The 15,944-nt window shown below is 35.6% G+C and overlaps 1 protein-coding gene and 1 long non-coding RNA gene across 6 annotated transcripts in view; one reads left to right on the top strand and one right to left on the bottom strand.

Annotated features, from left to right (window-relative positions):
* LOC117224883 (protein amalgam) overlaps window positions 1–15,944 on the bottom strand; it is a 270,190-nt gene that overhangs the window by 147,419 nt on the left and 106,827 nt on the right. The window lies entirely within an intron of this gene.
* The window catches only part of LOC117224884 (uncharacterized), a 28,970-nt gene continuing 21,925 nt past the window's right edge, over window positions 8,900–15,944 (top strand). For 3 of the 5 annotated variants that reach the window (XR_013034678.1, XR_013034681.1, XR_013034677.1), the window contains exon 1: window positions 8,900–9,789. This is a non-coding gene — a long non-coding RNA (uncharacterized LOC117224884). The remainder of the gene's footprint in view (window positions 9,790–15,944) is intronic. The other 2 variants (XR_013034680.1, XR_013034679.1) reach the window with 2 other exon arrangements.

Here is a 15,944-nt window from a genome sequence, read left to right as displayed (position 1 = left end):
CCGGACGCAACGCGACGACATTCAGAAGGATTTATAGGTCTGTTTTTCCTTGGGCTAAGTATCTGTAGATATCGCAGCTTTCGTGAAAACGTCCATGCCTTTCTGTGAAGTTCTGCACTTCCTTAATCGCAGCTTTTCCCACAGACCAGTTCGAAGGAGAATCGTTTAAATCCAATTTTCAAGATGTGCCTGAATCGGGATCGGATGGATTAAACAACCACCTTTCATTCTTGGATAAGGTTAGAGTTTCAAAAATTCACGTAACAGCTTAACCCTTAAATGCATGAATTAATGAATTTTATTTAAAAAATAGGGTTATAATTTTTCAAATGAGCGGAAATCGGGAAAAATATTAAAAAAAATTATAAGTCATATCTTATAGGGTTTTTATTGAAAAATATTAATGATTCATTTTTGGTACACTATGCAAAATAGACATAAAAATTCTTTAGTTAGTATGACATATCTATAACAAAATTATAAACCACATGCATACCACACCAAAACAAAACCAACAAACCAATAAAGGAAGCATAGTACTAAATACATGTCGTAATTATTACCATTAGTGCATGTTGTCCCATTTTTGCATCAACACGAAATAAGCCCTCCATACACATGATAGTTACGGAATATAGACAAAAGTACTAGCAAATTAATAAATAAGAGCCTTACCTTTAGAAAATATTGTTTGTTTAACGAATACACCAAAATATTTCTAAATAATCCACTTCCAAAAGTACGTAAATGAACCCGCTATCAAAAATGCGCGCCAATTGGTATAACGTCAGAAAGATACAAATATTGAAGTCAAATGTCATTATTTTAGTTAATTTTTGATAAGTCAATGGACAAAGGAATCACTGCCATTCAGCCAAATGTATCGATATCAAAACTGTTGTCGGGTATCCGCGCAAAAAGTTATTGATTCATTTTTGGGACTCTATGCATTTAAGGGTTAAATCGCTTCACTCTCAAGTTTGTGTATTTCTTTGCATTGCCAAAAAAGAAATGGTCCTTACGAGGATAACGGGTAGTACACGAAAATAATCTCTTCCAGAATTTCTGTAAAGGTTTTGTTTTTATTTCGAGCAATTTTTATTTCCTTGAAGATTATTTTGCACTTATTATTATTATTTATTTTATTATCGCATGCACGGAAAGTCGTCGAAAAGTTACAATGTTTTACTTTGAAGCTTCGTAGGTACGATTGGACTCCATTGCAATCTGTGTTTATAAAGTGTAACGCTATATGACAATGGAAGAGGGTAGTTAAATTTACGTAATTTTCTGATGGGGTTGGTTCTCTGGCTTTCAAATAACGGGCATTGCCATAATACGTAGCTAATGTCCCGTCTTTCGTATTCTCGTTCACATTTAGGATCGATTGTAATGCATATTTGAGCGAGTGAGAAAGCAAGATTATGATGACATGATCTACATCCATTTATCGTTGTTACAATTTCTCGATTCAGATTTCTACTTTGCAAAACGCGACTAATGTATATTGTTTTATAATAATGACACGATTGGATTTGTTCAAACTTCGTACGATTTCCATTACAATGTATAAATATTTACAATATACGGGATAAGCCACAAATTAGACCCCACGATTTTTTAGCCCCATCCGATGATCTGACAAATTAATGTTTCCCATCGAAGTTAATTACTATTTAACCGACAAGAAATTGCAATTGTATTTTAAAAACAAATTGATTTTCGATCAGAAAAACAAGGTTATTTATTACAAAAAAGCTTAATTATTTAAACAAGGTTATACTCTCTCTCTCTCTCTAATTATTTTTGATATAAATAATAATATATTTTTGTCAGACCATCGTAAGGGGCTGAAAAATCGTGAGAACTAATTTATGTACATATTTTTTTGAACTATCAGTATTTTTTAAGATATTTGACAGATCTTTCATGTTCATGTTAAAGATAATTTTGTTTTTCTATTCAAATGACAATGTTATTTTCTTCTGGAATGTATTTTGTTTCATTTAAGAACATCATATCACTAAAAAATGCTTCAAACAAAGTTGTATATCTTTTTTATGTAGAATATGATTCCGGAATAAAATGTTTATAATAAAAAAAGAAACAATTTAACCTTGAAGTAATCTGGAAAATGCCCATGCATTAAAAAATTAGTAGTAATTAGAAATTAGTAGTATACTAAAGAATACGTGTCAGTTGTTTTTTTTTTAAATCACACATGTCTCCGAGATAATTTACAATCTTAACTTAAATAGGACATCCTGTATACTTCATTAAAGAAGTTTATCTAAAAGTTTCTCTGAACATGCTATTTTGACTGGTTTGGTAATTCTCCAGTGTTAATTAGCATATAAGTCACACGATAATAAATCATGCCAGCGATTAATGCGGCAATGTCTGTTCAATTGAAAAATATACAACACTACTTACGGACACTCCCCAGTAATGTTTAGCTCTTAATTCGCGAAAATTAACTATCCGGTATTAAAGTGTCAAATCAAGGAAATATCAATTTTAGCCGTCGACCGCACACAAAGTCAATCACTGTCAGTCACCGTCGCGGTGGAAGTCCTTATACCTACCCGTAAGCCTCAAAGTTCGAGCCAAAGTGAACAAGAAGAGCACGAGTGAATAAACTCGTTTAATCAAAAATAGGAGCCGATCCGGAATTCCAACAGTCTGCTTGCAATAAAGTTTCTTCCGTTAGTATTACGTTACGTGTTCGGCAGTTTACGAGCCAGGACTTATTCAGTGAAATAAATTCGCAACAATCGTGAAGACCTAATAACGATTATCTCTTGTTTAACCGTCGTCGTACATAGCGCTTCAAGGCGCTAGGGATTTAAATTATGTCTGCTGCCGGCGCGCCGGTCTGTACGCTCTAAAACGCTCTTGCCTTATTCGGATAGATATACACTGGAATTTGTATTGCATTCTATGGTTGAACAACTAGGTAAAACAATTAGGTGAGTAGATCATTTTGCGCAAAAATTTATTCAAAATCAGACAACAAAATAATTGTAAAATAATTCCGAATCAAATAATCGTCTTCATATGCATTGTTTCACACTTCTTTTGTCTTCACATCGATTTACAACAGTCTACAGGATGTCCCAAAAATGTCTCGCAATCCGGAAATGGCGGGTTCCTCGGATGATTTGAAGCAACTTCTTCCTTTACAAAATAAATAATTCCATTCGGTCTATGTAAATGTAAATGAAAATGTCTATTTATAAAAACGTGGTCTTCTGGTTCTAAATTGCGTCTTTATTCACCTTTTTTTATCTTTTCTGCGAGGGAATTGTAACACCTTTTTGGAACGACGTTTGCAAGATTTATTTATATATGTTTCAATAGTATTTGACAAATTGATGGGTTAAAAAGTTAAAATTAGCGGCATTGGCTACTTTGAAACATAGTCCGATTTCAAAGAGATCGTTCCATGGTGATCGTAATTGCAGCCATTTTGTTTATCTGAATTGAAAGAAAAAAACATGCAGGAATCTTAATTAGCACGAGGCGCTAATTCGGTGCACCGAAATTTTAAAGGCAATTGGTTAAGTCGATCGCGAGAAACGCAACATTAAACGCAATTTGCAAGATCAGGATACGGTTTCGCGACAATTGCAATACGCGATCAACAATCAATTTATTAAAGTGTTTTCCGACTTTTAGCACAATGTCAAATGGGGCGTCGTCGTTTCAAGATATTTACACTGGCCTAACTCTCCCGGACCTCTTAAAAAAAAAAATGTAAAAACGAATCGAGTTTTTCAAAAGTTCACGCCAGAATACCTCGTTAAATGGGAGCGGCAAAGGGTTAAAGCGAAGCAGCTTCGGCGCGGTACTCCGCGCGTAATTTCATGTTTCAATCAGTGGAGATAATACAGCGTCGAGGAGGTCGAATACCGGTAACAGAATCTCTTTAATATCAGGATTAACCGTCGGGGCAACATCCCTTCGATATTAGACTCAGTTAGCTTTCGTAAATCGTGACAGGTAACGGCACCGTTATTAAACCAGTAAACGGTAATTAGACGTCGATAGTCTTGCAAAGGAAATATCGATCCTCGTGCGAACTCAGACACAATCTTAGACGCAAGCTGCTACCTATAAGCATTAATTTCCGGAATCTTCCCGAGCCAGTCGGGCACCAGCTCGTTTACGTTTGCAATACGCTCGTACAATATCCGACTATCAATATCGCTTGCATTAACGAAACGTAGCAATTGATTTGCGCTCCGGAAGAATGCCAAACGTTTCGCTCGTTATGAGAGAAACGTTCCATGAAACTCTTACGGGCCGATTATGCTCGAGCTCTCGCGAACCGTCGTATTATTTCCATGCGCAAGCTGCTCCCGTGTTTCAAGCACTCGGAAAAGCAGTTTGCAAAACGTATTTACAGGTATACCTCGTCGCGGGCTCATTTTGCTAAACGTTCGCGAACCTTTTTTTGGAGAAACGTGTTTTCACGTGGTGCGCGGTAAATGACATAGAAAATTAAGTGTCTTTACAAGTTTATGAGATTTATTATTGCACGCTGCATTTGATGGCGCGCCACTTGCTACAAATAACATTTCGTTTTAACTTTTATTTACGAGTTTATTGCATTTATTATTACACGTTGCATTTAACGATGACACTTGGTAGAAATACGATCGTGTTTTAGCACCTCGTTAAATTGTTTAACGTTAAAGAGCTAGAACGATTCTCAGGTTGTACATGGTTTTTCACAAGATCGTGTACGATTACAGTGTCCTCTTCCCAAATTGTCCATTTTCGTTTATTTCATTTCAACGAAATACTGAAATCTCACGACGTTTGAATATTAAGCACAAAAAGTTTTCAAAGAATTGTGGAGTAAGAAAAATGTTCGTAAGAAATATATTTCATTATAAATGATGTACATGATGCCATAAGCACTAAAATTTTATTTTGTAATTGTGGATAAGTCGGTTAATATTGTATCTAGTATGTTCCATTAAATATAATATAGAACAAAAATTGTTGTCTCTATATATTAGATAATGCGGAGTTGAACAATTTTTTACGATATATTCGATCATGAATGTTACATGAGTAATATATATATCACTCATGTTCGAATATATCGTAAAAAATTATTATTATACAATTATATAAAAATTATATATATATCACTCATGTATCACTCATGTTCGAACACGTTGAAAAAATTATTCAACTCCGCATTATCTAATTTTTGTGTCAAAAGTTCTAAAGAATTACCGATCAGCCGGGTGATATAACAGAAGGATAACATTAATGAAATTTGTCCAGCGTAAAGCTCAATCATAAATTGTTATAAAATACGTATCCGTATCTGCCATGAAATCGATGAACGAAATACGCTACCGATGCGTTAATAGTCATGGCGGAAATCCTTTGAAGATCTTCCATGACGCTTGCTCAATCTCGGTCGAAATTCTTCCGAGTAAACACGTGGATTTTCAGGCTTTATGGTCTTCGGATATCTCTGAAGAACTTTCTTAGTTTTCTGAGAGTTTACCGTGAGCTTTCGCAGACCGGAATTGGTTCATACACTGCGAGTCGACTGGCTTTCGATTATCGTGGACAATATTTGCTCGTTCAGCTTTTGTTCTTTGCAGAATACACAGAGCCGGCCACATGCTTAAGACGACTTGAGAAACTTATAGCTGGGCTGAATGACTTGAATTTCTCTTTAAATGACAGAAGGACCGGCCTGCTAAACAATGACTTAAATACTTAATTTTGTTATTACTTGGAATGACAAATAAATGAAAAACTCATGTTTTTCAATTTTTTCATCGGAGCCTAGAATAAATTTGCTTTTTTTACCACGTGTGAGTTATAATTACAAGAAAGTCACTGTTGTTCCTTGCTTTAAAACGTCTAATGAATGTTCAATAATTTTTGAGATACAAAATAATAAATAGTTCAAGCGTGAAAGCTGTTCGAAATTGTTCCAGCGTGTAACACCGCGTGTGTACTACCTGAAATTTGTATGCGATGTGTACAGTAAAGGTTAACAGCACATAAATTCTCTGTATTAGGCTTTTATTTTTTATCTAGTAATAATTCAAAATTTGTTTGACGTACCAATAGCGCCGAGAGTGTACATATAATGGTAGGACGGGGCAATAGAAACAATAAAACCGAATTTACAATTCGGTCACACTAATTGTCATTCGATGTTATCATGAAGAATCATCGTTTACGTTTTCTCCCACCTGTTGCCACGCGTCCCGTAATGTTTCCCGACACACAGCGAAATTAATTAAACTGAAAGAATAACATCTGTTTAATTATCCGTTCTTTCGGTGCGCATTGTGACTTAAATTGAATTCACACGTCGCTCATAATCACGCACGTTTCTCGCTGATGCGAAAAGGAGAAGCAAAATCTGTAAAACCACGGCCATTAAATAATATCGATGCACATGTATTTCCGCAAATGTAGATCAAGCAATCACCAAGTTAAATTAGTTTCCAACGTTTGCATCAAGTACGGACGGAATTTAATTTTAATCTCAATTTATTAATAAACAGCGAAAGGATATCCTTTTACGGGTTATTTTAACCGGGGTATATTAAACGCGCGGCAATTAAATGAGATTTCTCATGCAGATTCAATTTCTTTTTTTCTGCGAATTAAATCGTCGGTTCTTTCAAATAGCAGATTATGAGGATTTGTTTACGATTCGTGAAACAGTCCGAAGATGCGTTTGAATAGAAATAAATAATTTCATGAAATGTCGCGTCGTTTTTGAAAGATTTTGTTGCGAACACTCTTGACGCAATACTATGTCGAATTTAGTTGCAGCAAATAATTAATGCTGAACGTAACGACGTCTGCACGAACATTTCGCCCACAATAAAGTGGACACGAAACAATTTAATCAAGGTTATTGTTATCAAAGTGCACTCTGGACTAATTTTCTCATGAACTAAATACTGTGTTTCATGTCAACGTTTTCTCTGTAATTAAATAGGAAGCGGGAATCGTACCGTGAGAATCGACATAAAAATTCAACCTTTAATTATTTTACCGGCAGCCAATTATTTTTGTGCCTGCAAACCTGAAATTGAAGTTGCAATCGCGTTAAAAAGTGGTCGTCAGGTCGTGCCGCGACTAATTATGTTTACGACATTAACATTAAAATTTAAATATTTGTATTCTTATTAGTCACCGATTATTCTCCACTTCTCAGATAATATTTTAATTCGACCTTCAATAAAAATATATAACAACTTTAATTTTTTATTTCAGTTATATATTTTTATTGAAGAATGAATTCGCTTGCGTTATGTGGCCGATCTTACATATCGTTTCGAAAATGTTACAATATATGTAAATAATAATAATAATATATAAATGTTATGTAAATAATATTATATAAATGTTATGTGTTATGTATATATTATGTAAATAATAATATATAAATGTTATAGTATAAGTGAATAGAATAAGAATACACTAAAAAATAATCTGACAAAAATGTAAATTATCTCAACGCTTAGTCAGAAATCTTAGAAAGATCAATTTTTAGGTTTTGATTGTTTGTAAAAGTATTACATTTCGAGAACACTCTCTGAAAGTTTTATTGTAATCGGATGAAACTCGACGGAAATATAGTCGCTTAATTATTTAAGAGCTTGGACTTTAAGAACTCCCGAAGTTTACGGTACTGCTATTTTTCAGGACTTGGAAATTTTCAGTTTACCAAGTAATGTAGGTTATTATACCGAAGAAACGGGAACAAATATTTAATCCAAAAACCGCTGAGAGTGGTGAGAGTAGTGCTAGTAGTACATCAGCGAAGAAAATTAAACTGCAGAATTATAAAAATGGAAGAAAGTATTTTACCTTCATTATTAGAAATCTAATTCTGCACATACGCTACAAAAGTTTGGATAAAGTTCTCCAATGAGTACGTTAAAATTTGTTAGAGCAGCTCGACGATGGTAGAAACGACAATTTCATACGATAGTAATGAGAAATAGGTATTTTTGGTCGCGGTGGCAGCGCCGCCGTTAAAGATACACAAATTACTTCAGGATCGGTAATATATAGGCAACACACAATTACAATCCTAAATCGATGTTCTGTCAATTGGGGGCAGCTGTTTTCGAATTTATGTGTAATTACGGACACTTTCGAACACCTATTGCTCTATTTCCAGCTGGTCCTTTTATCGTTGTAGAGAAAATACGATAATCGTGGCAGTCGTTGCAGCATCCCCTTCGTATCAATGCAACTATCTAAAGGTTACCGCGATACGGAGCATCCAATTATCTCAGATTTGTCGATCGAGGTCGTACGCAGAGCACATACGCTCATTTACCGGCAACCAATCATGCACGACGATAATTATACAACGAGTGTATTACTCATAAATTCCTCAGCCACTCTTGCGTAGTCTGATGTCCCGGTTTTAGCTGCTTTTAAGCAATTTGATCTGAAGCCAGCGCAGCGACTCGAAGAGATAATAATGCTATTCACCGCGTAAAGCGTCTGTAAACAACAATAAACGCTGCATAACGCGTTTCTCAGTCGCTGTTTAGGATTCTTTGACGATGTTCCTGGGGTACTATCGTTCCGAAAATTACTTTGAAATGAATTAGTCGGCTGATATTTACAGTTCTGCCAACACACTCTGCGATCCGATATTTGTTCCGATTTTTGATCGATTCATCGGCAAGCTAATTTACTAATTAAATGTCGCGCGTTTTGTTGATAACCGCGACATGCAACGGTGGCGTACTTCGTCGGCGAGATGGTCTCATTTAATTAATTAAAATGACCGCCACCACTGAATTGGAACAGCGCTTGTCAAGTACGAATCGATTCAAAGGTCTTTCGAGCACATCTGTTTCAGATGAATCAGATCCTGCAAAGACGGCGCACATCACGTGCAATACAGAAACTACTACTATGTGGTGGCCAGATCGTGTTGATCGAATGTTTTTGGACAATTTTTCTTCGGTTCTGGCGTCAGTGTTATAAAAGTGGTATAAAAATGTGACGTGATATGTCTGGTGAGCCATTGTATGGCCTCAATTTCTCAACAAATTGTTTGAAAAAATAATATCGGTAAGGAAATTCTTAATTCGAATAATACATCTGTGAGTAATATTGTGTGTATATGTATGCATCGCATGTATAATCAATCATAAAGTAAATCGTTGCAAGTAATTATTATGGGACAATTCATTGTAAACTTTAGAGATCGTTATCTTCAGCATAATAGTAATATTTTGCTCTCCAAGATTTTATCACGTCACAAAAATAGAGGAATATATATCGCAGGAAGCATTTATAAATGTTATTTTGTTATGACAGTATTTATTTGAAACAAAACACCTGAATAACTCGCTTGTTTCCGATAAGATTGACCTTCATATGTCCTCTACGCCTCCACCTGTAAAAAAGATATTAACATTGTATAATGTGCCCCTTGAAATCAAACAACTTTTGTCTGACACTCTTTTTTTCTATCGTCAAAAACAAGCCAGTTATCCAATTGCCTCACCCTGTATACGCAAACGTTATCTCGGTAAGTTTACGTTTATCCAGTCGAGGAATTTGTATCGATTCGACATTTAAACAACAAGAATTCGAATGCCAGGTCCATTGTAGCCGTCGTTCGGAAAAATAACGTCGCCTGACAATTTCAACCGCTCCATTATCATCGCGACGGCTATTTTAGTAAATGCGGAGAGAATGGCGAGTAAACTGACGTACAATGATAGGATAAACCAGGACAATGTAAAAATTCAATGGCTGGTAAGTAATCAAATACTTCTCGTTGTGCGAGATACTATGGCGGCGTATTCAAATAACCCAGAAACGTCGAACGTGTACAATATTCTACCTATTCGTTCTAATGAATAGACGGGAAACACTCTCTACACATAAACCTTACTTTATGAACAGTCTATCAAGCAACTCGCACATAATTCCGTTTACCCTCGGAATCCAATAGCGCAAAATAAACTCTGCGTTCCAGCGTTTCGCGTTAGAATGTACATATTCCCAAATAGAGCCACCAATTTTCAGCGATTTTTAATGAAATGTTTCTAATGAAATGTAAATCGTTAAGATCAAATAATTTGGCGGCATAATGTTCTTATTAGAGGAATCCGTAAATAACTGATAATCCACAATAAGATTAATTTAAATTAAATTCATGCATTGTCGTTTTTAAGTATATATTAAGTATATTTAAGTAAGGATATTATGGGTTTTTTTAAATCTACAATTATTGTATATTATTTTTCTAATTAATTTATGATAGGATTTCGAAGTAAATTTTAATAATACTAAATTTGATTAGTAATGAAAAATTACGTCGAGGAACTTCATAAATACAATTATTATGTATATTATATTCATTATTTATCCAATTTTTCTACGGACAATTCATTTTCATTACATAAATACTATCTGCTCTTATTAAAAAATATTAAACCAATTTTCATCGTTTAAGTATCCATCATTCATTAATACTATCGCATCATTTAAGGAAAAAGCTTATTTCTCTTCAAATGTCGTTTTTTTCGAATCATTTGTAGTAACTTGATCATTTCTGATAATATTAAGGTAATTCGATGTAATTAAAAATAGAAGCACCTACACCAAATATATAAGATCCAAGTTTCTATGCTTTAGTTTTATATACCACTTCACATTGAACCTCGACTGCAAACATTATTAACAGATATTTAGAGATCCTTAATAATAGCTTTTTAAAACAGTTAACAAGAATTACTTATTTAGAATCTGAACTGCTAAATCTTGATTTGAGACCATAGAGCTGCTGGAACACCGGTAATTCACATTCTAGGTTAAATTTTTTAGCGGAACCTTCGGCTTCGTACGCTGATTTGATCTGACGATTTGCATAGTTAGGCAGAATTATAAATGACGAGATATAGGATTACACAAAATAGTCTATAAGAAGTTTCTTTAAACAAAAAACAAACTATTTTGAATTTTATTGATTTTTTCATTTAATTGTCAAGTTCATCCGAGCCGTTTATTTTGAAAGTGGCATAAGTCACTTTGTTTCTAAGTCGATATATTTAAGGGTTTGCGTTCTAACACGTTTAAAAATATGGATGCTAACTTTCGAGAAGATTTACTTGTATTTGTTATCTCAGGATACTGATATTTTTCTCAGTATAAATAATTTCGCATAAACATTAAAAAATCACCACTTTTCATTACGGTGAAGTGACTTATGCCACTTTCAAAATAAACGGCTCATCTATGACAATTATGTGTGAAAGATGATCTATCAAATGACCACCACTACCACGTTTACAGACATCAATTCGAATATTAAAATTTTCCATGACGTTTTGGCATATTTGCTCGTTCAATTCACCCATTTCATTCCTAATGTTGTCTTTAAGATCATGAATTATTGCTGATTTGTGGGCATGAACATTGCTTTTCAAATAACCCCCCAAAAAAAGTCCAATGGATACTTTCGGATAACCCTGTTGAATTTCACTCATTATTGTACGAAATTATCAAGACAGACGTGAAATCGAGTTACAAATTCGAAGATACATTGCTCTATGATCTCAATGTTTCTTAGATTTTGCAATCCAATTTAACATCTGTCCTTTGTAATTTCGTACGATAACGAGTGCGATCCATTCTTGTCATTCATAATTCTGCCTAACCATGCAAATCGACGTGCGAAGCCAAAGGTTCCGCCAAAAAATTGAATCTGAAACGTGGACCGCCGGGGTTGCAGCAGCATTTTCCGCATCATCCGCCCGCGGACGAGTGTTCTATTAAGCGATCAATTAGCGATCCTCGATCGACGGTGAGGCGTACTCGTGAAAAGTGGGCGTCGAGACCCGCTAAACCCGCAAAGCACACAATAAACGCCGCTTCATTCTGTATTCTTCTCTTATGCAAAGCGTCCCTCCGCGAGACACGCTAATATTTTCGCAAAAATCGTCGATACATTCGAAGGGACAAGCCTAGACTGCGAGCCAACGTCGGAATGCATAATTCAAAACTTAGACGTAGTAGACGAGAAGAAATTCCGTCGAGATGAATGAATTCAATAGGGGGGAGGGGGGGGCGGTCGAGAGCCACCGGCTGCTGCATATACGTATCATAGAGAAAAACCGCGGTATTTAATTGCGGAAATCGGATTTCCCTGTTACACAGAATGGTACGTTCGAGCCAGTTTTTAACCTACTTCCTCTCTCGCGCACGAGAAACTCATACACAGTTCGAGATTTAAATGAATTGTGTTTTAATGGGTTCGTTCCGGACCCGCGCGCGCGGCTTTCCTCGGGAAGAAACTTATTGCAGAATTTCTGTATTCCGCGCGATGGAAAGTTGACCCGCCGATGAGCGCGCGGTACGACGGGATCGGATCCCGATTATGGAGATTGACCTCCTTTGAAATCCGCGGCAATTAAGAGTCTAGGACCACGCACACGGCCAATTGAAATTATCGCGGATATGGGAACTGAATCGAGATGAGATTGAAAATACACACGTCGCGTAAGTACGAACAGTTTTTTTCCCGACGGAGTTGCGAAACTTCTGAATCGTTTAATTTCCGTAACTATGCGAACGTGTTTAGCGGACCGGTCCAAATCTATTTACTTCAATTAACCCGTTGACGGAGAATATTTTTGATCTACTTAACTAGGTCGTTTCAGAACTGTAAATCAATTTTAAAAACTTATTTTCGCTCGATTCTCGGGAGAAAATTGACACCGTTCGAAGCCCGTGGATGGTTTCGCGCATGCAAAGTTTATACGATTGAAAGCTGTTCTTTTTGTTCTTTCGGAATCTGCGTCGGACACGAACGCCAGAGTTAACACGTTCCGTGCCACGTGTACCATCGATGGTACACGCTTGCATGTTTACTTAGTGAACTGAACAAATTGTTTACAAGAAATTTAGAACCGAAGAATCAATTTCCACCGCAAGAATGGGCGTTGATAAGTTTTTGTTACGTTGTTGTGTGTACGAGAATTAATAATTGCACGTAATACATCAAGTTTTAGTAAAATATCAAAGTGTGAAGATTCGAGTAAAAAAAGCTCGGCACGGAACGTGTTAAGGGCTTCATTATTACTAGACTGTAGATTCACGGGATGTGTGAAAATTGTTTGCGTCAATTGCAAGGGACAGGGGCCAAATAGAACTTCGGCCTCTTAGATTCTGTTAATCGTTCTATTATTGTCGTGTAATTAGACCGCAAATTAATAATCAATTGCTACAAATATTATAAAAATGCAATAACTGTAATTGAATATATGTTCGTCCATTTTAAATGCTGACCATTTGTTCGATTTCCACGTTTAAAAATGTGAACTCATTTCTCGTGTGTTGTAATCTATCGTTAATCAATTTTTGTTTAAGAGGGCACATATTTTTGACAAAACGAAAACAGATCTTTTCAAAAATGTCCAACTAAAATGTCCTTAATAGTAATATTCTTCCAGAATGCAATCAAAATTTGATTTGAAAACTTATGAAATTATATAATTATATATAATTATATATAATACATATATAATAATAATATAATTCAGAAAGACCGCGATTTCAATAAAATTCTGAAATAATATTTTCGAGACTATTACGTAGTCTTTGACGAAGCTGCTTCTCGATTTTCTCTTTCTTCAGCTGATAAAGGAAAACTGCATAATGGAGTTGAAACTGCTGTTATTCTTTGCAATATCGATTTTTCTCAAATCGACTTGAATAAAGACTAACTGTTTCTGCCTGGTTCGATGTGAATTTTTAAAAATTTCTACGAGATAAATTTTCGCGATAGATAAACGCTTGAAATTTTCAGAATTTTTGAATAAACCCTCCATTCTTCATCTACGGAAAATTTATTAATTTAACCTTTTGTAATATGCAACCCCTTAACACTTTGATTGCCACGTCGATCGATTCCAGTGACATAATTTTTTTTTATCGGACTTGAAAATCGATTTAAAAAAATCAGAGAAAACCTTATAAATAAATCACGTTTCGTTAGGATGTACAAGGTGCAGCAAGGTTGCAAAATTAGAGTAACTTTTATCTTCCCTCGTAATATCTCAATAAATAAATTGTTCTAATTTTGAATGCCGTTACGATCTTCCCGATATAACAGCGAATGCATTAAGCTTAAGCTGAGCACAATTAAAATGCAGCTAGAGCACATTTATAATTCATGGTTAAATCTGATCCAATCTTCCAGGGCAAGGTCGGGTGGCCATAATGCTATCCGATTCATTATCTCGATACGATCTTACGTTTCATGCGTCCGCAATTATATTTATATCCCAAAGACGCGGCGCAGTGTAATGAAACTGTGCTATTCGCTGTCGAAGGTAAAGAAAGTAATACTTCGTCGAAACAGTCGCGGGACCATTAATTTCAGCGCGTCGATTCGTCGCCGTAAATCGCATCCTTCTTCCACAGCTCTCTGGGAGTTTATATTCCATCCGCGACAGCGTCGATTTATCGTTACGAATTCTTCAACGGTCAAAAAAATTGTCACCGAAATGTGCGAATTTACTGTGCTGTAAACAAACCCTGGTTCCGGCGAATCGATGAGGAGAACTGTGCTGCACAATGATACACAAAAAACTACAATCTATAACTTCGAACGAAATTTATGAAAATCGGCGCTCTTATGGTCCTGACGTTGCTGGATTCGAATACGTTATGAAAAGTGCAATATTCAAATTTCAAGGGCTAACAAGATCTAACCTTGGCATAAGCATCGTTTTCAACTTATTTCTTGCGAATATCAATGATTCATTCAGATATTTGGCTATAATCATATAATTGGAATATTTAATTTAAAATGGCGATATTAATTTCGAGCTATTCTTGCAATTAATTATGGCAATTATGGTGAAAAACCTTGGCATAAGCATCGTTTTCAACTTATTTCTTGCGAATATCAATGATTCATTCCGATATTTGGCTATAATCGTATAATTGGAAAATCTAATTTAAAATGGCGATATTAATTTCGAGCTATTCTTGCAATTAATTATGGCAATTATGGTAAAAAATAACACCCCAATTTTGCGAGAATTTATCCAAATCAGTTCCTCAGCGACTACAATGTATTGAAAAACACCGTTTTTCCATTTAATTTTCATTTTTTATCAACATGTCCTATTATTTTGTCGCAACTCGACAATGAGCCGACCGTGTAAACACCGAAACCGGGTTTTCATACCGCGACGAAACGATACGGATCTGTTTGACAGGTAAATTAATTAATTAAGAATCCGAGTCGCTGTAGGTCCTCCGCTCGTGTCAAGGCACGGGTCTATTAATAGTTATGAAAAGCACGAGGAAGTAACATGAAAAATTAGGAGCTCATTTCCTCGGAGCACCTTAAAGAGCCATCTGATCCGATGTCTGCTAAACCGAGTAAACGGAAAACAAAAATTAGCACGCGAAGATGAAACGAATCGATAGTGCCAGGGCACTTGAAACGACGCTAATTATTCCAGCCGGGGAATGAACGTGAAATTCATTCACTGCTCGGGCCGGGATATACCGCGGCTGCGATTCGTTTTTAATTGGATGCCTTAAACTCCTACTCCACAGCAATATTCAATTCTTTTGCACCGGATAACCCACTTAACCTCTTCCAGTTTAAAGAGAACGGCGAATTATTTATTGATGTACATCCTTCAGAGATATCCATTAAAAATAGCTCCGTAGAAAAGAGGGTAAAACATTTCAGTTGGCTGTACGTGTGCCTCGCGTAGCTGCTAAATATACAACGGGTCAACAAAAGGATTCGTACCATTTTTTTAGAACGGTATTAAAACTTCGTCGAAACTGGCCTGAGAACGACTTGAACTTTTTGGAAATTTTTGGGAGGCTAGTTTATTGCATAATGACTGAGATACTTTTAATTTTATTATTATGACAAA

The sequence above is a fragment of the Megalopta genalis genome, chromosome 13 (assembly GCF_051020955.1).
Source record: "Megalopta genalis isolate 19385.01 chromosome 13, iyMegGena1_principal, whole genome shotgun sequence".
NCBI lineage: Eukaryota > Metazoa > Arthropoda > Insecta > Hymenoptera > Halictidae > Megalopta > Megalopta genalis.
This window is presented reverse-complemented; position numbering and strand designations above follow the sequence as displayed.